This window comes from Chiloscyllium plagiosum, chromosome 2, assembly GCF_004010195.1.
Source record: "Chiloscyllium plagiosum isolate BGI_BamShark_2017 chromosome 2, ASM401019v2, whole genome shotgun sequence".
In the NCBI taxonomy this organism is placed as follows: Eukaryota; Metazoa; Chordata; class Chondrichthyes; order Orectolobiformes; family Hemiscylliidae; genus Chiloscyllium; species Chiloscyllium plagiosum.
In genome coordinates this window covers 83,060,905-83,088,030 of record NC_057711.1, presented here as the reverse complement: position 1 = coordinate 83,088,030, position 27,126 = coordinate 83,060,905, and the positions used below count along the sequence as shown (strand labels likewise).

The window sequence follows — 27,126 nt, the reverse complement described above, 5'->3', positions numbered from 1 at the left end:
CTCACTGGTCTATAGTTCCCTGGCTTGTCTCTACCACCCTTCATAAACAGTGGCACATATTAGCCAACCTCCAGTCTTCCGGCACCTCACATGTGGCTATCGATGATACAAATATCTCAGCAAGAGGCCCAGCAATCACTTCCCTAGTTTCCCACAGAGCTCTTGGGTACATCCGATCAGGTCTTGGGGATTTATTCACCTTCATGCGTTTTAAAAGGTATCTGGATGGGTATATGAATAGGAAGGTTTTAGAGGGATTTGGGCGAAGTGCTGGCAAATGGGACTAGATTAGGTTAAGATATCTGGTTGGCATGGACAAGTTGGACCAAAGAGTTTATTTCTGTGCTCTACATTTGTCTGACTCTATGACCGAACAGGAAAAGCAAATGTAGTCAGGCAGAAATTCTAGCCTTATAGTATTGAATTTGTTTAGGATGTTTAAGTCTATTTAATATTTAAGTAATGACATTACGTTTGACATCTCAAGATGGTTAGCAATATTGTACAACCTTGGCTGTTGCATCTCTATTGTCTCTCTCCTTTATTTGACACAGACAGTGGTTAGACTCAAGCTTTTGCTTTCTATACAGCTTGGCTATTTTTCCTTTTGGTTCCTGGTCTGGTTAAGTTCCATAGCTGTCTAGACACTTGTAAACTCATTCATCATTCCTCATCCTAATTGGTATGAAGTGCAATTTCTATCCTGATTTCCTGACTTCCTGCCATATCCTTAACAGAGGACAGCAGTAGTGGGTGGGGAGGTTGCAAATATGGCTGTGCAAGAGACTGGCCAGAGGAGTAAACAGTTCAGGAAGTGGTTAGTACTGGGTAAGGTTCAGAAATAAGTGGAAGCCATGCAAATGCAAGAATTTAAGCACAAAGAAAAGACTTTTAGATTTCTGCCATGGTGGGACTGGTGAGATGGGAATACAAAAAAAAACTTTGTATAATGAAAGATGGGAGCAGATCTTTAGTTAATGGTGGGTGAGTGATTGTTCATTTGATATCCATTTCAAAGTTGATGGTTATAGAGTCATAATTTTGTTTATTTTGTCATGAAGCAACTTTGGTCTTACCAGATTATATTTTGTTTGTTGTATTAATGGTAATAGCTATCATAAGCACCTTTTAAATAACATTTCTTTCAGGTTTCTCTAATGCTGAAAGCAGCAATAATGAAACATAAGTACACTATGATATCCACAAACATATATCCTGCTGGAACAGTGTCAATGTACAACCCCATTAAATTGGCCAGCAAATTTAGTGGGCAAATTGCCTTGTCATTACATTAGGTCTATAATCAAATCCAGTGACAAAGACATGAAAGTTTAATTAAGTACTCTGATTATGTTGCATTGGAAAACAGGTCTACCATATGAATTGGTTTATCTACCATCCTCCCTGTGCATTTAAACTGACATAGGTGATGCAAACGGGTATCATCAATACACATTAATGTACTTCCCCCAGCAATTCTCTGTATTACAGAGGTAAACTTATCATTTGAGAACACAACATTTTTTGAGTGTATTTCAAGCTAGGAACTAATGTTATGGATGAATCATCTTGGAAATGCATGAATGATGGAAGGAAGCTGAGTGTGGAAAAACATAAAACAACAAATTGCAGAAAGTTGAAACTTTGTGCCAATGAATTCAACATAAATTTTAATTCTGTGGTCAGCAGCAAAACAACAAGTGCTCGACAATAACCGCCAAGAAATGTGCCCACAAAAACACAATGATTTTTGCGATGTCGGTAATGAAATGGGGGAAGCAGCCAATTACATTTGTGTTCTCACAGAGAGCAAACTAGGAAGTGAAAAACACCAGCTATTCTTCCATTTCAATCTTGTTCTCATAAAGGAAATAAATGACTGAGATACATTGGTGGGATTAAAATATAAACTGAAATAAAGATAAATGACTTAAAAAGTTTACAAATCTGGTTTAATTACAATGAAGAAAACTGTTGTGCCCTAAATATAAAATTGGTGTGTCAGAGCAATGAAAGCTTTTCATCAGTAATTATGAACTTCATATGCTGTTTAAAAACCCAACTATTACTTTTTAAATGGGTGTAACATTTTAAGAATTTTTAAAGCTAGACTTATAGCTTAAAAGTAGAAGTTCTTGATCATTCAATAATTTCTGATTAATGACAGTTTGCAGTTGGATATAGAATCACTGAGGCTAGGCTCTAGATTTCCATGTTTTACAACATATGCACACTTCAAAAGGTGTGGTTGGCTTCTGAAGAATAATGATGAGATAAGATCATTGCTAACAGTTCCACTGAGCCATAAACAACTAACTAAAGATCACATGGTAAGTACAGATGAGGAATGACAGAAAGCTCATCTTAATTTATTTATCCAGAGATATCCTGAAATCCACTCGCTGTAGTATACAGGTTTTCCTTAAAGTTCAGAGTTTTTGTCTCCATTACAACATTTTAAATTTTATCCTTTGTTGATTGTGTTTTTGGGTGAAGGAGCACTTCTGGATGTCAGTCCAAACATTACATGTTACCAGATTGAGTGGGTGTCTCTCAGGCAGTGTAACAAAAACATTAGAAATATTGAAAATTGTAGGCATTTGGATCAATTTTGGTTATGGTTCCCCCCAAATAATGGCATTTTAGTTAACTGGTGTATAAGATAATAGGGGAGGGGAGGGTTTCCCTCACATCACTGGTTAGGTTTCACCTATCAAGATATAAAGGGTTGTCCCTAGGAGGAGCTATCAGTTTTATTCAGATAACTCTTAATATTGCACCAGAATGTTTCAGTAACAATAATGTACAGTTACTCATATGTACAGACTGAAGACTTAACAAAGACCAATGTGTTTCAGATATAATGTAATAAGCTATTAAGTACTGTGAAATAAACCTATTTTGTTTATAATGATGGGTGCTTTCTTCAGCAGAAGATTTCTAGTGGGCATTCTTCTCCATTTGATCTCAATAACATTGGTGGCAATAAAATCTAGCCAAGGTATCTCGGATAGGTCCAGTGGATGACCACAACAAGTACCATGCTGGCACAGTTGCTATCTGGAAAGAAAACGTGCTGACAATAGTAAGAATTTTGCCACATAAGGCAATTGGCATTAATTATTTACTTCAGCACCAAGTCTCCTCCATCTTCAGATAAGAGGAAATTGTTCCCAATCAATTTTCAGACCACTGCTATTTTTGAAATCTATTAAGATAGACTTCCATGTATGGGGTACAGTTTCACAATTTGCAGACAGCACAAAACATTAAAGTGCAGTGAACTGAGAAAGATGTAAACTTAAAAGGACTTCATCAAGCTAATCGAATGGATGAACATATGAATTATTTTTTTAAAAAGTGCAAAGTGATATGTTTGAGGAGAGAAATATAAGACTTCAAGAGAAACAGATACTGCTGATTTCTGATATCAGTGAGCCCGAAACAACCTTGTGGCTACACTCAGCACAGAAGATTACTTCAGAGAATAATAGAAAAGATATTTTAGACCTGACAGAAAACAAACAGAAACAGAAGAAATTGGCAGCTCTAAGGCCAGGAGACAATAGTCTGCGGGAGCGAACTAGAATCAGATGAGCCAGTGAAACAACCAGATATCAAGGATTGAATGAACTAAAATAAAACATTTCCCTAGTACAAAGGGGATACTTTAAACAGCAGTGAATCAAGCTGAAAGGGCAGTAATTTTGAAAGGTTGCAGCTCTATTGCCATATCGTGCTGCTACCATGAAGCAGTGCTAAAGAAATGAAACTAATGGGTCACCATAAAATAATTTGTCATGTTGGGATCAGAGAGTCAGGAAAATTTATAACCAAAATAAATGAGCATTGGACAATTCAAAGAAGTATCAATTTCTGATCTAACACAAATGGGTTTTAAGGAGATGAGAATGGGAATGTTAACAAAGCTCTGAAGCACAAAGTAATGTCACTTTTAGCTGGAAAGCACAAGAAATTTCTAGTACAACAGCAAAGCTGGGAAAGCCCATCATTATTGCACAATAAAAAATCTATACAGAAGATAAAATTTGGGAAGCTGTGGCATCGGAACAGCATGGACAGATTTAATTTCAGAGACGAGCTAAATAAAACACAAAATTCAACATTGTAGAGAAAACAATTTCTAAGGTACAGAATAGTTTCCGAACTGGAAACTAAGACAGAGCTGAACAAGTCGACAAACTTTGGTACACAAATGCTGCTATTGCTCACTGAAGGGGTGTACATGAAGAAGCAGACAAATTTGAAGAGGAATTGAAAGCCTTTGACAAATTATTTCAACAGCAAAAATAAAGAATTCTAGAAAGGGCAAGACTTATCAAAAGTGTACAACCTCCAAGTGAATGGATTAATTCACCATAATATCTACAGGCTAGTGGAGATATGGGACAATGGTGACTTAAAGTCTGAATTCCTTTGAGACTAGATAGTTGTGGACATAACTGATTAGTCTTTTTCAGATTTAATATAGTCCAAAAAAGACCTGAATCTAGAGACAGCCATTCACATGGTAAGTGAAACAGAAGTCTAGAAGCAAAACAGATGAATCCAATACAGAAAAGTTTACAACTTAGTACAGGAAACCATTGGATTACATTCACTTTATAAAGTACAGAAACACAAAAGACAGAGGAGATAAGCCAGTGCACGGGGTAAGACAGAGACAAGGCTCTAAAAATTCATTCCAATGCTGTGGAGCAAAAAATAAACAGTGTCCTGCTTAAAACTGAATGCTATTATTGGAAGGAAGTAGTTCACTTTGAGAAAACGTGCAGAAGCAAGAGTCAGCCACAAAAAGCAAACAATTAATGACCTCCTCAGAAAGGGAAAGATTATGGAGAACAGTCTTCAGTAGAAATTAAACCCAAAATTTTCATTGCAGAAATCAGTGGCTTGGACCAAATAATGTCAATGGGAATCTATAATTTTGAGTTGGATATGAGAGCCAATATTGTTAGATAGCAAGCATTGCTTGACAAAGCACTGCTCACAGCCAACAAAAGTTCAGCTCCAAGATCTGGGGAACATTACATGTAACATTAAAGGCTATGAGCGATTCTACCATGTAGGGAAACTAAATACTAGAAACCTTATAAATTTTGTAGGCCAGTGTATATTGACCTCAATTTCACTCAAGAGGTGCCAAGTTAAAAGCTAAGAAGGTCCTTTGGAAAGGAATATCCCAATTAGTTTATAGGGATGGGGAGTTTCAAAACTGAAGACAGCATTTCATTGAACAAAGATACTAAACCACTAGGTCTTTACACATCTTATACAACTTATACAATTCAATAAGGCAGCAGGAAGAAAAACTCAACATATCCACAACTGCCAAGAATCTAGCTAAATTATCCAAAAGCAGAGTTTTCATAAAACAGATGCAAATAGTAGATTGTGGCAAATGCCATTGGATAAGCAATTGCTCACCTCATTCATAGCTCTATTTTGTAGTATTCTTCCAAGAATCCAGCGATTCTGGAAAATCCCACTGTCAGTGTAACACTGTTATTTAAAAAGGGAAGGAGACAATAATCAGGTAACTATAGGCCAATTAGCTTAATGTCTGTTATTGGAAAAATGTTAGAGTCTATTGTAAAGGATGTAATATGTAGAGTATTTAGAGATACATAATATAATTGTGCAGAGTTAACATGGCTTCATGAAAGGACAATTATGCCTGACAAACTCAGTAGAGGTCTCTGAGAAGGTACTAAACAGAATAGACAAAGGGGTACCAATAGATGTAATATATTTGGATTTCCAAAAGGTATTTTAAATGGTACCACTTGTTAGGTTACTTAAGATAAGAACATAAACAGTCGTAAGAAGTATATTAACATGCATAGAGAATTGGCCAGCTAGTAGAAGACAGTTGGGACGAAGGGGACATTTCTGATGATAACCTGTAACTATTGAAGTGTCATAGGGATCAGTGCTGGGCCATAAATATTTACAATATACATTGATAGCTTGGATGACAGAAGTGAAAGTACAATCACCAAATTTGTGGACAAAAAATAAGTAGGAAGTCAATTCATGAGGATGAATTAAAGAATCTACAAAGAGACTAAAAACAAAACATATTGGAAACCACAGAGCTGATGAAGAGTCATCCAGACTCAAAATATTAGCCTCCTCTCTCTCCTCCGATGCTGCCTGACCTGCTGTGATTTCCAGCAATTTCTGTTTTCAGTACAGATTCCAACATCCACAGTAATTTGCTGCTAATCTACAGAGAGATATAGACAAGTTGAATGAGTAGGGAAAAACTTGGCAAATAGTACGTATGTTGGGAAAATGTGAGTTAATGCACTTTGATAGGAAGAATAGAGGAGATGAATATTATTGAAATATCGGAAGCCTATAGAAAGTTGGAGACATAATGCACAGAAACAAACCTTTCAATCCAATTCGTCCAAGCCGACTAGATATCCTATATTAATCTAGTCCCATTTGCCAATTGGTCCATATCTCTCTAAACCCTTCCCTATTCATGTACCCATTTGGATGCCTTTTAAATGTTGTAATTGTACCAACCCCCAACACCACCTCTGGCAACTCATTCCATATACACATCATCTTTTGTATGAAAGAGGTGCCGCTTAGATCCCTTTTAAATCTTCGCCTCTCACCTTAAACCTATGCTTCTAGGTTTGAACTCTCCTACTCTGGGAAAAAGACCTTGGCTATTCACCCTATCCATTCATCCTATCTATAAAGTCATACCTCAGCCTCCAATGCTCCAGGGAAAATAGCCCCAACTTATTCAGTCTCTCCCTTTAGCTCCAATTCTCCAACCTTGGCAACATTCAAGCACGCCAAGCAGCTTCTTCATTACCCTGTCGACCCACTGAACCTACACTCCAACGTCCATTTGTTTGGCAACACTCCCCTGGACCTTGCCATTAAGCATATAAGTCCTGCCCAGTTTGCCTTTCCAACAAGTAACACCTCACATTTATCTAAATTAAACTTCATTCGCCACTCCTCAGCCCATCAGCCCATTTGAGTACATGTTCTACTCTGAGATAACCTTCTTCACTGTCAACTTCTTCACCAATTTTGGTGTCGTCTGCAAACTTACTAACCATTCCTCCTAAATTCACATCTGAATCAATTATATAAATAATGAAAAGCAGTGTACTCAGCGCGGATCCTTGCAGTACATTGCTAGTTATAGGCCTCCAGTCCGAAAAGCAACTCTCCACCACCCTCTGTCTACTACTTTCAAGCCAACTTTTAATCCAAATGGCTAGCTTTCCCTGGCTTCCATGTGATCTAACCTTACTAACCAATCTACTATGTGGGATCTTTTCGACTATCTTACTAAAGTCCATATAGACAACACCTACCACTCTACTTCAATCAATCCTCTCTGTCACTTCTTCAAAAAAAACTCAAATAAGTTACTGAGACACAATTTCCCATGCACAAAGCTACAGTGACTATCCCTAATCTGTCCTTGGCTTATCAAATACATGTATATCCTATCCCTCAGAATCCCCTCCAACAACTTATCCACCACTGATATCAAACTCACCAGTTTATAGTTTCTTGTTTTTCATTATCACCTATCTTAAATAATGGTGCCACATTAGCCACCCTCCAATCTTCCAACACCTCACCCATGGCTATTAATGATACAAATATCATTCAAGCTATGGAACAGACTTGATGGGACAAATTATCTATTCCTACCTACACATCCTATGGTCAATCAGAGTTTCTGTCTGTTGGCTGTAAATGACTTTGAGATGTGCAATCATCACGAAAATTGCTATTAAATGCATGTATTTCTTTCATCTCAAATTTGGAACATCATATTCATGACTAGTTATATCTTTAATGGACAGATAGTTGCCTCATCTACTTTTAGTTGTTCTTTGAGTCAGTGCCCCTATCTACTAAGGTAAGGAGGAAGAAAGATCCTTTATCATTAAAGAATTTATGAACAATGAGATTTGTTGTTTTTATTGCTCCAATTCTCTCACCTGCCGTTACTGGTGTGATTGACTAGAGTTAATGTTTCAGGATTTGGATGATATGGGAAGGATAGAAAGAGGGAGCAAGAGAGGGGGCGTGCTGTTTTTGATCAGGAATAATAATCCCTATACTTAGAAAGGATATTCTTGGGAATACATCCAGGAAAGTTGTTTGGGTGGAACTGAGAAAGATGAAAGCAATGATCACCGTATTGGGATTGTACTATTAACCCCCAAATAGTCAGAGGGAAATTGAGAAACAAATTTGTAAGGAGATCTCCGTTATCTGTAAGAATAATAGAGTGGTTACGGTAGGGGATTTTAACTTTCCAAACACAGACTGGGACTGCCATAGTGCAAAGGGCTTGAATCGAGAGGAATTTGTTAAGTGTGCACAAGAACATTTTCTGATTCAATATGTGGATGTACCTACTAGAGAAGGCGCAAAACCTGACCTACTCTTGGGAAATAAGGCAGGGCAGGTGACTGAGGTGCCATTGGGGGAGCACTTTGGGGGCAGCGACCATAATTGTATTCGTTTTAAAATAGTAATGGAAAGGATAGACTGAATCGAAAAGTTGAAGTTCTAAATTGGAGGAAGGCCAATTTTGACTGTATTAGGTAAGAACTTTCAAAAGTTGATTGGGGCAGATGTTTGGAGGTAAAGGGGTGGCTGGAAAATGGTAAGCTTTCAAAATGAGATAACGAGAGTCAAAGACAATATGTTCCTATTAGGGTGAAGGGCAAGGCCAGTAGCTGTAGGGAATGCCAGATGACTAGAGAAATTGAGGTATTGGTCAAGAGAAAGAAGGAAGCATATGTCAAGTATAGACAGCAGAGATCAAGTGAATCCCTAGCATAATATAAAGGCAGTAGGAGGTCAAAAAGGGGACATGAGATAGTTTTGGCAAATAGGTTAAGGAGAATCCAAAGGATTCTACAAATACATTAAGGACAAAAGGTTAAATAGGATAGAATAAGGCCAATTAAAGATCAGCAATGTCTCCTATGTGCAGAACCGCAGAAGATGGAGGAGATAATAACTGAGTAGTTTGCATCAGTGTTTACTGTGGAGAAAGACAGAAGATATAAAATGTAGGGAAATAAATAGCAACAGTTTGAAAGATGTCCACAGTACAGAGAAGGTGGTGTTGGATGTCTTAAAATGCATAAAGGTAGATAAATCACCAGGACCTGATCAGATGCACTCTAGAATTCTGTGGGAAGCTAAGGAAGTGATTGCTGGGCCCCTTGCTGAAATATTTGTATCATCAATAGGTGAGGTGCCAGAAGACTGGAGGTTGGCTAACGTGATGCCACTATTTAAGAAAGGTGGTAAGGAAAATCCAGGAAACTATAAACCAGTGAGCCTAACATCGGTGATAGGCAAGTTGTTGGAGGGAATCCTGAGGGACAGGAATTCACATGTATTTAGAAAGGCATTCCAAATTCCCTGAAAACGGGTAGTCAACATGGCTTTGTGCATGGGAAATCATATCTCACAACTTGATTGAGCTGTTTGAAGAAGTAACAAAGAGGATTGAGGGCAGAGTGGTGGGTATAGTCTATATGGACTTCAGTCAGTCTTTCAACAAAGTTCCCTATGGGAAACTGGTTAGCAAGGTTCAATCACATGGAATATATGGAGAACTAGCCATGTGGATATAGAAATGGCTTGAAGGTAGAAGACAGAATGATGGTGGAGGGTGGTATTTCAGACTGGAGGCCTGTGACCAGTAATGAGCCAAAAGGATCGGTGCTGGATCCTCTGCTTTCCATCATCTATATAAATGATTCGGATGTGAACTTTGGAGGTATGGTTAGTAAGTTTTCAGATGACACCAAAATTGGAGGTGTAGTGGACAGCAAAGAAGGTTATCTCAGAGTTCAATGGGATCTTGATCAGATGGGTCAATGGACCAAGGAGTGGTGGATGGTGTTTAATTTAGATAAATGTGAGGTGCTGCATTTTGGAAAGGAAAATCAGACCAGGACGTGCTTAAGTGAGGAAGGTTTTTTTGGTATGCTTGCCTTTACTGATCAGTGCATTGAGTGTAGGAGTTGGGAGGTCATGTTGTGGCTGTACAGGACATTGATTAGGCCACTTTTGGAATACTGCATGCAGTTCTGGTCTCCCTACGGCAGGAAAAATGCTGTGAAACTTGAAGGGTTTCAGAAAAGATTTACAAGAATGTTGCCAGGGTTGGAGGGTTTGAGCTACAGGGAGAGGTTGCATAGGCTGGGGTTATTTTCACTGGAGGTTCAGAGGTTGAGGGATGACTTTGTAGAGGTTTATAAAGCCAGGAGGTGCACAGATAGGGAAAATAGACAAGGTCTTTTCCCTGGGATAGAGGAGTCCAAAACTAGAAGGCATAAGTTTAGGGTAAGAGGGGAAAGGTTTAAAAAGAACTAAAAGGGGCCTTAAGGGTGCCTTTTCCACACAGAGGGTGGTGCATGGATGGAATGAGCTGCCAGAGGAAGTGGTGGACACTGGCACAATTACAATATTTGAAAGGCATCCGGATGAGTATGTGAATAGGAAGGGTTTAGAGGCTTATGGGCCAAGTGCTGGCAAATGAGACTAGATTAATTTAGGATATCTGGTCAGCATGGATAGGTTGGACTGAAAGATCTGTTTCTATGCAGTACATCTATATGACTCTATGACTCTATTACACTATCATGTTGGGATTTGGTATTAAAAATACGCAAAAGAATTTAGTAAATGTTCGGAGAACAGAAAATGGGGAGGATGAATTAATCAAGTAAAAGCTGAAATGTTCAAATCACAACAGCAGGTTCTCAATGAAATATTAAGTCTGCAGTATGGTAGGGATACACAGCTTCACAGGCCTGTGACGCATTCCCATTTGACCACATTTGTATGGCATGAATGCTCACAATATTAAAACAATCTGAAATTTAGTCCTACCTTCAAAATTCTGTCAGAAGTGCACAGGAACTTTGTTCACCTTTCTGTAAGGATGGTGTGTCCCAGTCAGCTTTATCCAGTTATGTACTGAGCACAGTGACCGTCTTTGTTGAAATCTGCAACACAAGGCAATGGAACAGGAGAATGACAACTTGGGTGGAGAGAGTCTGAACCAGCAAACGAGTCTGATGTGGTGGTTTTGCATGTTGAGGTGGAAAAATGGAGGCATAAAAGTGAGCTCCAAGGGAGCACATAAGGTGGTTGACCTTTGAGAAGAACCTTGTGCCTTGGGAAGGGAGGGTGTGTGAGGGTTAACTAAGTATGAATTAACAAAATGAGAGACATGAGAGCATGTCTCAGTGCTTTTTTTTAGATTAGATTAATTACAGAGTGGAAACAGGCCCTTCGGCCCAACAAGTCCACACTGCCCCGCCGAAGCGCAACCCACCCATACCCCTACATTTACCCCTTACCTAACACTAGGGGCAATTTAGCAAGGCCAATTCACCTGACCTGCACATCTTTGGACTGTTGGAGGAAACCGAAGCACCCGGAGGAAACCCACACAGACACGGGGAGAACGTGCAAACTCCACACAGTCAGTCGCCTGAGGCGGGAATTGAACCCGGGTCTCTGGCGCTGTGAGGCAGCAGTGCTAACCACTGTGCCACCGTGCCGCCCACCGTGCTGTTGAGATGTGAGTTCTGTACAGCAAACTCAGGGCACTGGCTGGCAAAGAGAATATTCACAGTCACAGGAATAGTTAGCTATGTGGACAGGCAAGTCCTGTCTGAGGTAGGGATATTTAAAGGTCATGTAAAGCATATCACTAGATCTAATGGAAACTCTAAGAAAGATGCAAAAGGGTCTAGAAACAGAGGAGAAATCTTGAAGGGGATGGGGTAGGCTCAATGGGGAGAAACAACATATCCAGTCCACAATGACAAGGTCCAGGGTGATGAAAGGACCTTCAAACTTAGAGAGGGAAGTTATACAATTATTTTAAGGTTAAGAATGATGTGGGGCAAACTCAGAAGTGATGAGGCAAGGTGGAGGACCATAAGCTGAAAAGCAAAAGTCAACTGCATATTGCAGATAGCCATTTTCTGAATTTCATTTTCTGCTAGCATTGCTGATTCAAATGAAAGGAGGTCATTGTGAGGGTCAGTGAAGTTTTTGGGTGCAGACAATTGGAAGATTAGGAAATCTAACTGCTCATATGCTATTGAGATGAAACTGATAGCCACACAGATTTCCATTGCCTTTACAGGTTCAGAGGGGTACCACTGTTTGCACAACAGTGCTTCATGGATATTCTGTTATTCCGTACACTACTGCACAACATGGCAATGAGAAACAACAAACAGTTACAAAAGGGAGGAGCAACAATGCTCAAACAACGATTATTGGGATGAGCTTCAGGAAAAGACATGGGCTTCTAATGGATGTGAGGCCCATAAAGAAACATCCCAGGAGATATTCTTAGAGATATTCTTCTGCACATGGAATTTGCTGAAGAACCTACATGACGAATGTCCATTGCTGGGACATGTTTAGAAGTCTAGCAATCACTGCCAGTTTCCCCCAGAGGGCAACCCCTTGAGCTGCATCCTCCTCTCGCACTTCTCCTCCAGCTAGCTGCATAATGGTACGTCCCTTGCCATCTGTGGAGAAGGTACACCTGGGAGAAAGTTCAAGATGCCTTGTCCCCTTACAGGAAATTTACAGTGAAGTGTGGTTGAATTCATCTATGTCTTTGCTTTGACATCATGAATTATACTTATGTGGGGAGGTGGTGCAGTAACAGGGCTATGTTTAGATTACTTACAGTGTGGAAACAGGCCCTTTGGCCCAACAAGTCCACACCGACCCGCCGAAGCGCAACCCACCCTTATTACCTAACACTACGGGCAATATAGCATGGCCAATTCACCTGACCTGCACATCTTTGGACTGTGGGAGGAAACCGGAGCACCCGGAGGAAACCCACGCAGACATGGGGAGAATGTGCAAACTCCACACAGTCAGTCAGTCAGTCAGTCAGTCAGTCGCCTGAGTCGGGAATTGAACCTGAGTCTCTGGCGCTGTGAGGCAGCAGTGCTAACCACTGTGCCACCATGCACAGATCAATATTTAAATAAGGACTGGGAGGATTGGGGATACATTTGAAAGAGGTTGAAAATGAATTGATGAAACTGCAGAATGAACAGAGATGGACTGGAATCTGTGACCTCGAAACAGTACCTCATTAATTTGTCCAGGTTCCTATTGTATATCTTGCCCAACCCTGCTGAACCTGACTTAATGGCAGGATTCTCTATGGAATCCTGTCCCTATAGCATGCACACTGCCAGATCTTTATGTCTTAATATGCATTGTATGCATTTTACTTCAGAACATGAAAACAAATGTAGTGTCATCTCCTGGTTCTACTGTTGAGAACAATGATTAAACTCCTCCCAGTGTGGTAGGGCAGGGGCAGGAACTTTTCTTAATAACATCAGATGGGAGCCTCAAAAGGAAAAATCCCTTGGGTTAAGTAATGATTATCTTTCAGTAATCAACATAATTGATCTATGTTTGGACACAATAGAGTATGCAGTCACAAGAAACAAACATTATCTAAAACAAAACACATTTTACCCTGCAGGCAATATAAAACATGGCCTAGTAATTTATAAATCCATTTGCAATACAGGATTTGCCAATTGGCAAGCAGTGTCCAGAGCCTTTTGCATATATTTACTCCTGACTACATGCTACTGTTGCTAAGAGCTCACAAGTTTATCAAGTTTCATACAAAAACAGAAAACACTGGAACTTCTCAACTGGGTACAGTTACAACATTTAAAAGAGTTTTGGATAAGTACATGAATAAGAACTGTTTGGAGAGATGTGGGCCAACCAAAGGCAGGTGGGATAAGTTTAGTTTGGGGTTATGTTTGCTGTAGACTGGTTGGACCAATGGGTTTGTTTCGATGCTGTACAACTCTATGCTTAGGCAGAATCTGTGGCAAGAACAGAAGAAACATTCTGAAATAGACCTTTCACAATTCTGTGATAGAATACACACTGGAAGACATCTTATCCATATTTATATTGTGCTTTGTTGACAGTTTCCAGCCTTTGCTATTTCTGGCTTCAGATTACCAACATCCGCAATATCTTGCTTTCTTTTATTAGTATTTTTCTAACCCTTTTATCCAGTATGTAAAGTTTAAAAAGCTCTGAGCATAAGTATGGCAAAATTAAAACTTTGATCTGACTGAACATATGCCATTTCCAGTTTCTGATCATCCAACAAATGTTTTGGCCTTTCAATTCCATGTGACAGCTATTAAATTGTGCCTGGAATTGGACAGCTCATTTGGTATGAAACACAGTTCTTTCCCACCTGTTGGCATCTATGTCAGTGAACGTTTACTGCTAATCGCAAACACATGTCAAATACAAGACCACAAACTTCAGTTAATCTACATTTTTATGTAACTAATTCAAAACAATAGTTACTCAGATGGAGGTTACATTCAGGCATTTTCTTAAAGATTAATGGTTTCTATTGTTGATTTGTTAGTATTATAGAAATCCTGTAGTAAATTGGGCATTGAATGTAGCATTACTATTTCAGCTACTTTAGCCCAGGTAATGTTCAGCAGGTATCTTCTGAGCAGGGGTCCTGGAGTGGTATGGTAAAAACCAAGAGTGAATTTTGGCTTGAAATTTGTGATTATAATTTAATTGAAGAAACTAATTTTTACTTCCAGGCTTCATGTTTTCAAGCTTCACAGCTGGCGAAACATACCTGCCTGACATGATCCCAGCTGCACTTAAAAGGACAATGTCTGAACATAAATTGTATGTGTTCAGTACACTGCCGGAAGTGTGAGTGCAGCACACTTTTTTAATAATGTACTTCCTGCAAATATATGCAGATGGGAAGATCAAAGCCATATTTTTCTCTGTTCTTCTTGCCTAGAAGTAATGGTTGAATGTAACTGAGAGAGCTTGAATGACCTAACCAGGAACAGGAAAACTCAGGAAATTTGCTGATTTAATGTGATCCCGTGGTTTAAACAAACACCTATTTATGCTGATTTGGTAATGTTCTCCATAAAATCACCACTCACACCCAGTCAACTTTCAGCAGCAGCCATTTTCACCTTCAACGCATTTAATAACCACTTCATTTATCACCAACCTTTGATTTTCAACCCAACCCTCATACAAAAGGATTCTTCTGTTTTATAATCATTCTCTCTCCAAAATCATCACATGCATGAGGTGGGTACATGGCCTCCACTCATTCACAGGCCTGTTAATTTGCTCCTTTGTAGCTGAGAGGAGAAGGACCTGGAGATAAGTGACATACATGAGAAGACCAAGGATTCACAAATACCTAGTGTCATAATTACAAAAGTGTCTGGCAAAAATGTTGACTTCATTTCATTAATGATTGTGAAAACAATGTGTTGTAATTGTTGTGATAATGACTTTGAAACCATGAAAGCAAATCTCTTCCCTTGACTTCTAGGGTCTTTGTGTGTAAAGCCAGTATTGTAGGGCATGCATAATGACAATTCCTCAAAGGTTATTATTTCTTTTTCTTATACCATCCATGACATGCAGCCATGTGCCAGCTCAGCATTTCCATTGGTTCACTTTGATAATAAGTTGGGTTTTCAGCTGGTGATTCACTTCTCAGGAGTGAGTATGAGCAGTTGTAGCTGGAGACTCAGTGATAAGGACACAGTTGGCTCTAAGCTCTGTTCACCTGCAGACAGATACTGAACCACAGAGCTCATTGCTGAGTTAAAAAGTGCATCAGATACTGATTGTCAATTGTAAAAACCCACACATTTCACACCTGGTCTGGACAACACATGACTCAAGAACCACAAACCTGTGAGTGACTCTGAACTGTAAACTGAAATGGCACATCATGCCACTCAGGTGTACAAAACCACGATGAAAATTAGAGGAAGAAATGAAACCTAATGGACCACATGTATCACTAGGCACCAGAAGGGAAACAGCTAACATATTCCTGTCAACCTTGCAAAGTTCTCCTTATCAATATGTGAGGGGTTATGCCAAAATCGGGAGAGCTAATCAAGCTGCAATACTGGCATTTACTCAGCAATATAGAACATTGTCCAGGTGCATCTCATCAACATAAAACAGGAGAAATTCAAGCCAACTAATTACCGCTCTATCAATTTAAGCTCATCAGAAGAGTGATAAAAGGGATCCTCCACAGCACTAACAAGTGGAACTTGCAAAAAGACAACTAGTTCACTAACACTCAGTTTGGGTTCTATCAGGCCTCCACAGCACATGGTAAAAGCCTAAATGAAAGAGCTGAACTTGAGGTGAGTCAATAGTGACTGGCCTTGACATTATGTGGCATGAAAGAGCCCTTGCAAAACTAGAGTCAATGGGAATTGCAGAAAAACTCTCTGTTGGAATCATGTCTGGTACAAAGGAAAATGCTTATGGTGGTTGAAGGTCAATCATCTCAGCTCCATATCATCAATGCAGAGATTCCTCAGGGTAGTACCTTGGGCTGAGCCATCTTTAAAAGTCACCAATTGGAGAGGGATGACTGTGGTCACTATACCTCAAGCAAGGTGACAGGAAGAGTCATGGTAATCTCAGCTGATATGGGAATTGAACCATATTGTTGGTGCCATTCTGTATCACTAACCAGCTACCTGAGATAACTGAGCTACTGATCGCACAACCATGTTGGTTGTTTTAGCAATAACTTTCCCTGCATCATCAGGATGAAGTGGGGCTGTTCATTGATGTTTGCACAATATTCAGCACCATTTGTGACACAAGTACTCAAGCAGTCTATGTTTATATGCAGCAAGACCTGGACAACATCCTTGTCTGATAAGAGGCAAGTAGCATGCACGCCACACAAGTGTCCAACAATACTCATCTCCCACAACAGAGAATCTAACCATGACATTCAAAGGCATTATCGGTGTTGAATCCCCACTATCAATATACTGGAAATTTTCATTTCCAGAAACTGCACTGTAAAAGCCATGGCTACAAGAGCAGGTAAGAGGCTAGTAATTCTCTGGTGAGTAATTCACCTCCTGGCTCCCCAAAGCCTTTCCACCATCGAAAGACATAAGTCAGGAGTATGTTGGAATATTTTATGCTTGTCAGGATGAGTCAACTCAAACAATATTAAAAAAGCTTGACTTAACAGCCTACTTGATTGGCAACCCACTCACTACCTTCAACATTCTCTCCCTTCACCACCAACACATAGTGGTAGGCAGAGTATGCCATCTATAAGACGCACTGTAGTAACTCTGACAGCACTTTCCAAACATGTGACCTTGAACATCTAGGACAAGAGCAGCTGATGCATGGAAACATCACCACCTGAAAAATCCCCAAGTTATTTAATTTGCAAGTGTATTGCCATTCCTTCAATGTCGCTAAGTCAAAATCCTGGAACTCTCTTCCTAATCACACCGTGGGTACACTTTTACACGCACATGGGTATACTTATCTCCTGCTCTTTGGATGCTGCCTGACCTGCTGTGCTTTTCCAGCACCCACACTCTCGACTCTAATCTCCAGCATCTGCAGTGTTTACTTTCTCCCGGGTATAACTATACTCCAAGAATTGCAGCTGTTTAATAAGCAGCTCCCCAGTATCTTTGCAGGAGATTAATGATGGACAGTTAAAGCTAATCTAGCCAGTGATGGCCATCCCATGAATTTATATAAGAAATAAATGTGGCCCCTGACCATGGCCAGACAGGAGATACTTACCACTTTAAATAGGATATCAGATACTTCATCTATGCCTTTACAGAGAGTGACTTAACTCCACCAAGCTGGTCTGTCAAAGAACAGTGACATTGCTGTGGTCATGGTTTGGAGGATTGATTGTAAAAAGGACATGGAATTGTGAAGTCCAATAGGGCTCCACCCACGGCATGCATCAGAAGGCACAGCATATATGAGAGTGATCAAGAATGACTCAATTCATATATATATTAAGAATTAACATGTTGTTCAGTTTACTAATATATTGGAACTTGAAGGAGAAAATGAAGAGGTCAGTTCTCAGAATAAAACAATTCTTTAGTGCAAAAAAGCAATTTTACTGATGGAGATTAGCCCATTCTTCCATTAGCTTGTTGCCAGCTAAGCAAAAGATGAGTTACTGAACAAGAGTGGCATGTTTTGAATCCTACTCATCTGGAACATAAAAATTAGAAAAGCAGCAAAACATTTGTTGAGTACATTATGGCACTGAATAATTTTGTAGCTTTTGAACACTCATAGACTGTATATTAAGAGACAGATTTGTATGTGAATTAGTGGATGAAAGAACCTAAATGAAGTTACTGAACACACACAGTTTTACATTTGAGGTAATGTGTAAGATATCTCTTTTTGATGAACTTCACATCAAGGGTACTTTGGAACTCTATCCTATGCAAGTGACTAGCACGTCATTTGTCACAAGTAAAAGGTTTCCACCAAGCCTGGAGTAGGGAAAACCAGTCAGATAGATGCTGTTGATAGCGGTTTGGTGTTTGATATTGTTGGAATGGCAACGACATGCACTGGCATGGGAGTACAGAAAATAGTTTAATTGCCACAGAAAGGCGACTGTTGCTGAACAACAAGCAAAGCAGAAAAAAGAACCCGTTACAATGGTAAAAGAAAACAGCAATGTTACAAGCGTGGTGACGTTAATCTTGAAGTGAAATCGGAGTGCCTAAGACAAGAGGAGGTAAAGCTATTCAACATTTGCACCACTAGTAATCACTCACTCAAATGACAGGGTTAAACATCACACAACACCATATTATAGTCCAACAGGTTTAATTGGAAGCATTAGCTTTCAGAGCGCCGCTCCTTCAGCTAGTGCTTCCAATTAAACCTGTTGGACTATAACGTGGTGTTGTGTGATTTTTAACTTTGTACACCCCAGTCCAACACCAGCATCTCCAAATCAAATGACAGGGACATTTGTAAGTCAGCAAAGCATCAACATGTGCATTAGTATTGCTAAATAGTTCTCTAAATTGAGTACAGATACGAATGAGAGCAAATTCAGTGATATATCTCCAGATAAGAGCACAATTCAGTTGAAACTTACCCAAGTGAAATGTTATCAATCAATGCACAAATGGAATACTTCAACGTAAGGCCATTTTTTGTCAAGTCGCTGACTGTGTAGCTCTAGTTTAATGAAGAATGTTAGACTAAATCGCATCAAAGAATTTCTGTAACAGTCTATGAGAACAGGGGACAAACAGATGTATATTCAAGTGATCAGAGATTATATGAGAACAGAATGGCTGCAGAATGCTACGAGAAATGAGAAATGATACCCACAATCAACTCCACATATATGAACGAGAAAAGTAAGCTTCCAGCACTTACTGCAAGTGTTACTTACACTGCTGAATGTTCAACCAGTGGGAGAAGTTTAGCTCCAAACAAATTGACACCAACAAGTGTGTACAAATTGAGACTTGGATGGCAATAAGTAGCTGTAGATCTCCTGCAAGCAAGTGAGAGAATCTGAAGTAGAGAGGGATGGAGAGAGAGAGATCAGAGGCAGCATTGGGCTAGTGCAGTATGATGAAATATGTTGGATTAAGTCTCTTCTCAAGGTTAACTGGAATAATCAGCAATGTTATTGGAGGAAGTGGCATGCACTCATGTCATCTGTGATTCTAGGAGAGCAAATTTGGGCAGAAACAAATGTAAGGAAGTGTTCCCATAATGATCAATAAAGTTAGACTGTTTTGCAACCAGCAGTCTTTGAGAATTATTGAAACTGGTCCAACACATCAAAATAATAATATATCAGCAACATAAATCAACAAACCAATATTAATGGGCAAAGACTGACATTGAAGCTAAAGTTAGATTGGATACATGTTTCCAAGTTGAGATTACAATGAAGCTTGATTAGTTATTGAATAGCTGGAGTATTATGTTCAAGGACAGCCAAAGAGACATAAATTGTCGAGAAAGCACATCTTCAACTCAGGCTCAATACAAAACAATCCCATTGCTGAACTAGGTCATTCCCTTATGCCATCAAAATTCTGGTTAAAGAGAGGCTGAAGAAGCCAGACAGAAAAGGTGTCTTGTTGAAAATTAACTATAGTGATTGACAACACCTATTGTAGTAATGCAAAAACCAAACAAAAGTGTCAGATTATGCAGTGTCATGACCTAACTCTGAAAACTATGCTAATACTCATTTCCAACTATTCTTTAAGTCATCCCAAAATGTATAAATGCATAAAGACCTTAAGATCACTAAAACCCAATTTGCCTGACTGACTGGTACCCAGGACAACAGCAAATCACAGCAGGTGTTTCAGGAACAATAAAATAAAAATCAATTTGTTGTGATATACAAGTAACTTTAATGAGAACAAAGAACACACTTATAATTTATTCACCTTAAATTTTACTCCTTCCAAAACTCCAAACACACATCGACTCGAACACAATTACGATAAACAAAAGGCAAACAGTTTAACAAATATGTCCAGTGATGGTTGGTGAGGTGAACTTAGGCATTTTTTTTTTGAATGGATAAGGCTTTTATGCATTTATACAATTTGAATGGATTCTTTCATTTAAAAACTCGGATTTTCTGTCTCTTTCCCCATACAGAGATCGGTGAATGAGAGGGGGGAGTGGGGGTGCGGGCAGAGAGAGAGATCACTTACTTCTCTCAATCAGAGAACTTTTGCCAGGTAGAATTCCTTAAATCAAAAGATTTTCAGTGCCATTCAGTCTTGAATCTGCCCTCGATTTGCTTCTAGGAATCATCATTGTGTTGAATAGCTCAATTGTCCAGGTATTCCAGTTACATTAATCCAATTTTTACTTCAGTTTTGTTTCTAAATCTGAAAAATTATGCATGTTCCTAGAGCAGAGACTCTAAAATCGCAATCAACCAGGTAGTGGATGATGAGTAGTTTCCATTAATGAACTTCAAAGGTTTGTATGGCATGTAATCAAATCCATTCATTATATTGGACTTATCCTCTGTCAATGCTTAACAAGGATCAAAAATCAATTAAAAAAATCAAAATAAACATATGCATGGGACTATACTTCTACACAAAGATTTTCTATAGTTCAACGATACCTCCAAAATTCATCAAAATGACAGCGGATAAGATTTTGTGCAGATGTGTGCAATTCTGGTCTCCTTCCTATAGGAAGGATGTTGTGAAACTTGGAAAGGTTCAGAAAAAAATTACAAGGATGTTACAGAGTTGGAAGGTTTGAGCTATAGGGAGGATAAGGTTGTCACAAAGCTAGCCCTTTTTTCTTCTAAAAGCTGTTTCTTGGCTCAAGGATACTGTGTCCTTGATTTTTTTCAGAGTGATATTAAATCTGGCCAGGCTCCAATCAGTCTGGTTTGGTACAGAGATAATAAAGATTTTGAGAGGCTTTTTTATATGTAAACAGATCAGACTTCAGGCCAAAGTGGTCATGTTTTAGAAGTGACCAGTATAAGGAAAGGGGAGTGGTCAACTCTCTAGCTGAGCAGTTTAGTTCAGTCTTAAATTGGTGAGGAGTTCAACAGTGAGCTGTGTGGAAACTCTCTCTCTCTCTCTCTTTCTGCCCTTCAACTTCAACCTGTAAGCATGTGTTCCATTTATACTGGGTTTTAAAGGGAGTTTGCTTATTGGGACTGTTGTGTATATTCGGAACAGCATACTTAAGTCCAGTTTGGATACACTGACTTCTGTAGGGGTTCTTTATTCTGTTCTTTGTGTTTCATTCTGTAATTTTGTGAATACATTTTTGTCTGGTTTAAAATCTAGTAGTCAACCTAGCTAACTTACTCCGGGTAATTTTCACTGTACACTTACCAAAACAAATTGCAAAGTTACAGTCTGGGCTGCCTGCTTAAGAATGGTTTGAGTGGTCTGGCCTAGTCCGTAACAGTTTGGGGATTATTTGTAGGATTTTATACAGTGAGTGGTAGGTGCTAGTGTCTTTATTTTGGGCGTAGGTTCGGTTGGGGTAGACAAAGCATGGAATAGGAATGGCTCTTTCAGTTGCCAAAAGTGTTCTGGAAGTGGACGTGGTGACATTGGGAAGTTTCGCAAAAAGTGAATAAAACCAAGTTGCAGGAATTAACAGAGAAGCTGGAATTGGAACTGTCAGCTTCTGTGAGGAAAGGAGAGATAATTATAGCAGGAACTCAGCATTTAAACTTGCTAGAGAAAACATCAGCATTTATAGAGATGGCAAGAATTCAATTACAAATGAAGCAGCTTGAGTAAGAGGCAAGAGCAGCAGAAATGAAACAGATTGAATCATGATTAAAAGCAGAAGAGACGGACAAAGAGAGAGCAGCAAAAGAGAGAGAGAAAGCAACAGAAGAGAGGGAAAAAGAGAGAACAGAGAAATAAAAAAAAGAGATTTTTTGAACTTCAAAAATTGACACTTAAAAAGGAAAGGCAGCTTAAAAGGCTGGAATTAAACGCTGAGGGTAGGCTTAGTGAGGAAGAGAGTGAGAATGAGCAAGGCCCTGGTAGTCAGAAGCCCAGTCAGAAACTGTTTAAGTATGTTCAAGCATTGCCTAAATTTGATGAGAAGGATGTGGAAGTCTTTTTCATCTAATTTGAAAAGGTGACAACACAAATGCAGTAGCAATGTGGGTTTTGTTGATCCAAACAAAACTTGCAGGTAGGACTAGTGAGGTATTTGCATCCTTATCAGAAGAGGTATCTGAGGAATGTGAGGAGGTGAAAAAACCATTTGAAGTACATATGAGCTTGTACCAGAAGCTTACAGACACCATTTCAGGAATCTAAGGAGGGACCCTGGTCAAACCTATATTGAGTTTGAAAGGATCAAACAGAGTAATTTTGATAGATGGATAAGAGCTTTAAAAATCGAGCAAACCTATGATGCCCTAAGAGAGGTAATTATTTTGGAGGAATTCAAAAATTCACTGCCTGAAGTAGTGCGGACTCATGTGGAAGAGCAGAGAGTTAAAATAGTAAGGTTATCAGCTGAAGTGGCTGATGATTATGAGCTGGTCCATAAAACTCAGTTTGGCTTCTAGAATTAATTTCAGTCCATGAGGGATAGATATTGGGGGAAAGAGAAATCTTCATGTGGAAAGGGAAAGGTAGATCGCAGTAAAGATCATAAGGATAACTTACCACAGGGTAAAAATGAAACCCTTGAGGGGGACAAAGAAGTTAAAAGGCTCCAGTGTTTTCATTGTAATAAAGTGGGCCACACAAAATCACAGTGTTGGTGGGCGAGGATAAAGCCAGCTGTAGGAAAACCAGACAAGCCTAGAAGTTTTTTTGGACTAGTAACAAAATACACAAGGGAAGTTAAACAACTGCCTCAGAGTGTAGAAGATGATCAGAGGTTGATTGAGGAGGAAGTGCCAGATCTGCTTAAAACATATACACGCAAGGGTAAAGCTTATTCACATAGGCAGGGAGCAGTAGGTAAGGAGATTACAATATTAAGGGACACAGGATCCTCTCAGTCTGTAATGCTGAAGGATGAGGAGATATGCAATGCTGAGGGACTATTGCCAGAAAAGGTACTGGTAACAGGAATTCATGGTGAGACAAAAAGTGCTCAATTATGTAAAGTGAGGCAAGAGAGTCCAGAGAAGGGTGGAGAATTGGAGTACTGGACAAACTCTCAGCTCCAGGAATACAATGTGTCCTTGCAGATAATATAACTGATTCACTGGTAGGCGTGCTGCCTACTCTAGTTGAAAGGCCAGTGGAGATGCAGCAACTGAAGACATGGAGAATGTTTATCCAGGAGTTTTCCCTGATTGTGTGATCACAAGATCGCAGAGACACAAGCTAAAGCAGGAGGGATCAAAAGGCACAAATAAGGAAGCTGACATATCTGATCAAAGGAAGTTTCTGATAAAGTGGAACAGAGAAGGAGCAAATAGGTAAACATGCAAATATCTTTAGCTCTGCTATGCTGATTGAATTACAGCAGAAAGATGAAAACTTAAAACAGTTATATCAAAAAACATTTGCAGAGAAAGAAAGTGAATGCATTCCTGTGTGTTATTACTTAACAAATGATGTCTTAATGAGGAAATGGAGACCATCACACATTCAAGCAAATGAGAAATAGGTGGAGATTCATCAAATTGTTGTGCCAGTAAGGTATAGAAAGGATGTGCTGCAAGTTGCACACGAACTACCACTTGCAGGTCATTTAGGGGTTGAGGAAAACACAGGCTAAAATACAAAGACATTTTTACTGGCCTGGACTCCACAAGGATGTAGTTGAATTTTGCCAGACATGTCATACGTGTCAGTGATGAAAGGCTTTTGCCTGAAATGTCGATTTGCCTGCTCCTCGAATACTGCCTGACCTGCTGTGCTTTTCCAGCACCACTCTAATCTAGACTCTGATTTCCAGCATCTGCAGTCCTCACTTTTACCCTGTCATACATGTCAGCTAATCGGAAAACCACAGGCAGTAATAAAACCTGCACCTTTAGTACCTATTCCAGCATTTCAGGAAACTTGCTCAAGAATCTTGATTGATTGCATAGGTCCCCTATCTCAAACAAAAAGTGGGAATAGTATTTATTAACAATAATGGATGTGTTGACTAGATTTGCAAAGGCAATCCCATTACGCAACATCACAGCTAAAAGGATGGTAGAAGAATTACTTAATTTTTTTACTAGATACAGACTACCAATAGAGATCCAGTCAGATCAAGGATCAAACTTCACATTCAAACTATTCAAGAAGATTATTGATAACTTGGGAATAAAGCAATTCAAATCTACTGCATACCATCCAGAATCGCAAGGAATGCTAGCAAGATGGCATCAAACATTAAAGACCATGCTGAGGGCTTATGGTCAGGATTATCCAGATGATTGGGATAAGGGAATTCCATTTGTACTTTTTGCAATCAGAGATGCACCGAATGAATCGACCAAATTCAGTCCATTTGAATTAATTTTTGGGTATGAAGTAAAAGGACCATTAAAATTTATTAAGGAGAAATTAATAAGTCAGAATTCAGAGACCACCCATTTGGACTTTGTGTCAAATTTTAGAGAGTAAATAGAGCTGGAGAATTGGCTAGACAGCATTTAGAATTATCACAGCATACAATGAAATAGGAAGCAGATGAGAAATCACAAATTCACAATTTTGCAATTGGGGATAAGGTATTGGTGTTACTTCCAGTGATAGGTGAGCCTTTAAAAGCAAGGTTTAGTGGATCTTATTAAATTGAGATGAAATTGAGTGAGGTGAACTACTTAATAAGGACTCCAGACAGGAAGAAATCTCACAGAGTGTGTCATGTGAAAATGCTGAAAAGGTATTTTGATAGGGAAGGAAAGCAAGAGGAGAAGGTATTAATGATTACAGCACAGAAGTAAGATCCAAGTTCAGAGGATTCTGATTTGGATATTCCTCAGATCAAATTGGACAATGAGGAAGTTGTCAAAAATTGGCATAAATTATTGTGTTACCTTCCATGACAAAACCAAAATGACCTGAAAGGGTTATTACTAAAACATAGGAAGAAATGCGGAAATAAACTGGGAAGTCCTAACCTAATTGTGGATAATGTAGTTATAGGAGATGCTGTTCCAATTAAGCAACCTCCTTATAGGCATAATCCTCTAAAGTTGGCACAGGTTCAGAAGGAGAGAGAGCGCATGCTCCAAGGTGGCAGAATCAAAGTGAGTTACAGTGACTGGAGCTCACCTATAGTCACAATGCCAAAGCCAGATGGTGCCCAATGGTTGTGTATGGACTATCACAAAGTCAACGCCCATTACAAAGAAGGATGCATTTCCAATTCCACGGTTTGAGGACTGTGTCATAAAAGTGGGACAAGCAACTTACGTTTCTAAGTTGGACTTGCTCGGAGGCTTTTGGCAAGTACCTCTGTCAGAGAGAACAAAGGCAATTTCTGCTTTCGTAATGCCAAATGGACTATATCAGTCCAAAGTCAAGCCATTTGGTGTGAAAAATGCTCCAGCCACATTTCAGAGACTAACTAATAAGGTCACTGCCAGATTACCCAAATGTGTGGTGTACATTGATGACCTGGTGATTTTTAGTCACTCATGAAAGGAACATTTACAGCATTCATTGGACATGGTCGATCGACTTCAGAAGGCAGGCTTGGTGGTAAACCAAGCTAAAAGTGAATTTCCCAAAGCTCAAGTCACCTTCTTGGGCCATGTCATTGGATATGGACAAATGGTCCCATGAGATGCAAAAATGAAAGTAATTGGAGAATTTCCCACGCTGTCGACAAAAAAAAGCAGTACCACGGTTCCTTGAGTTGAGTGAATTTTACTGAAAGTTTGTGCTGAGCTTTAGCAGTGTGGCTGCTCCACTCACCAAATTGTTTAAAACGGGCAAGAAGTTTCAGTGGACAGCAGACTGTCAAAAGGCATTTGACAGCCTAAAAGCTGTGTTAACTACTGCCCCAATATTAACTGCACGGGATTACACGAAGCCTTTCAAAGTGACAATCGATGCCAGTGATGTATGTGTCGGTGCAGTACTCCTGCAGGAGGATGACGAGGGATAGAAAGACTCATCGGATACTTTTCCAGGAAGTTGGATATTTATCAACAGAAATATTCAATGGTGGAGAAAGCGACTTTAAGCTTGGTGTTGGCATTACAACATTTCAGTGTTTATGTTACCAGCAATGCATCTGAGACAATTGTATAAACTGATCACAACCTATTGATATCTGTGGAAAAATTTAAGGACAAAAATGCCAGCCTGTTTAGATGGAGCTTGTTGTCGCAGCCATTCAGTTTAACAATTGTGCTTGTGTCAGGTCATGAAAACATGATTGCTGATGCGTTATCAGGACTCGAGTGAGATATGGAGGTGTACCATGGCCTGATTTTGCATGTGGTTGTGCATGTTTGCATGTTTATACAGAGGAACCATGATTATCCGAACAAGATGGATGGGCATTATTTCGTTTGGATAATTGATGATTCGGTTAATTGATTTGGTTAATGCCTTTCCTCTGGAGCTCAGAATTTTCTGTTAAGTCCGCTGCTCGTTCAGAAGACTAGGCAGCAGTACATCGCATGAGAGCTCCCGCCCCCATCTGCTCTGCACCCCAACCCTGTCCCACACCACCTCCCCTCCCCCCCCC

At 39.5% G+C, this 27,126-nt stretch overlaps 1 long non-coding RNA gene across 1 annotated transcript in view; it reads right to left on the bottom strand.

Moving 5' to 3' along the window:
- Positions 1 to 1,650: 1,650 nt before the first annotated feature.
- LOC122539307 overlaps positions 1,651 to 27,126 on the bottom strand; it is an 80,930-nt gene continuing 55,454 nt past the window's right edge. Inside the window, exons 2-4 of the long non-coding RNA XR_006309031.1 lie at positions 10,936 to 11,051; positions 5,449 to 5,523; positions 1,651 to 3,060 (exon numbers count right to left, since the gene is read on the bottom strand). This is a non-coding gene — a long non-coding RNA (uncharacterized LOC122539307). The remainder of the gene's footprint in view (positions 3,061 to 5,448; positions 5,524 to 10,935; positions 11,052 to 27,126) is intronic.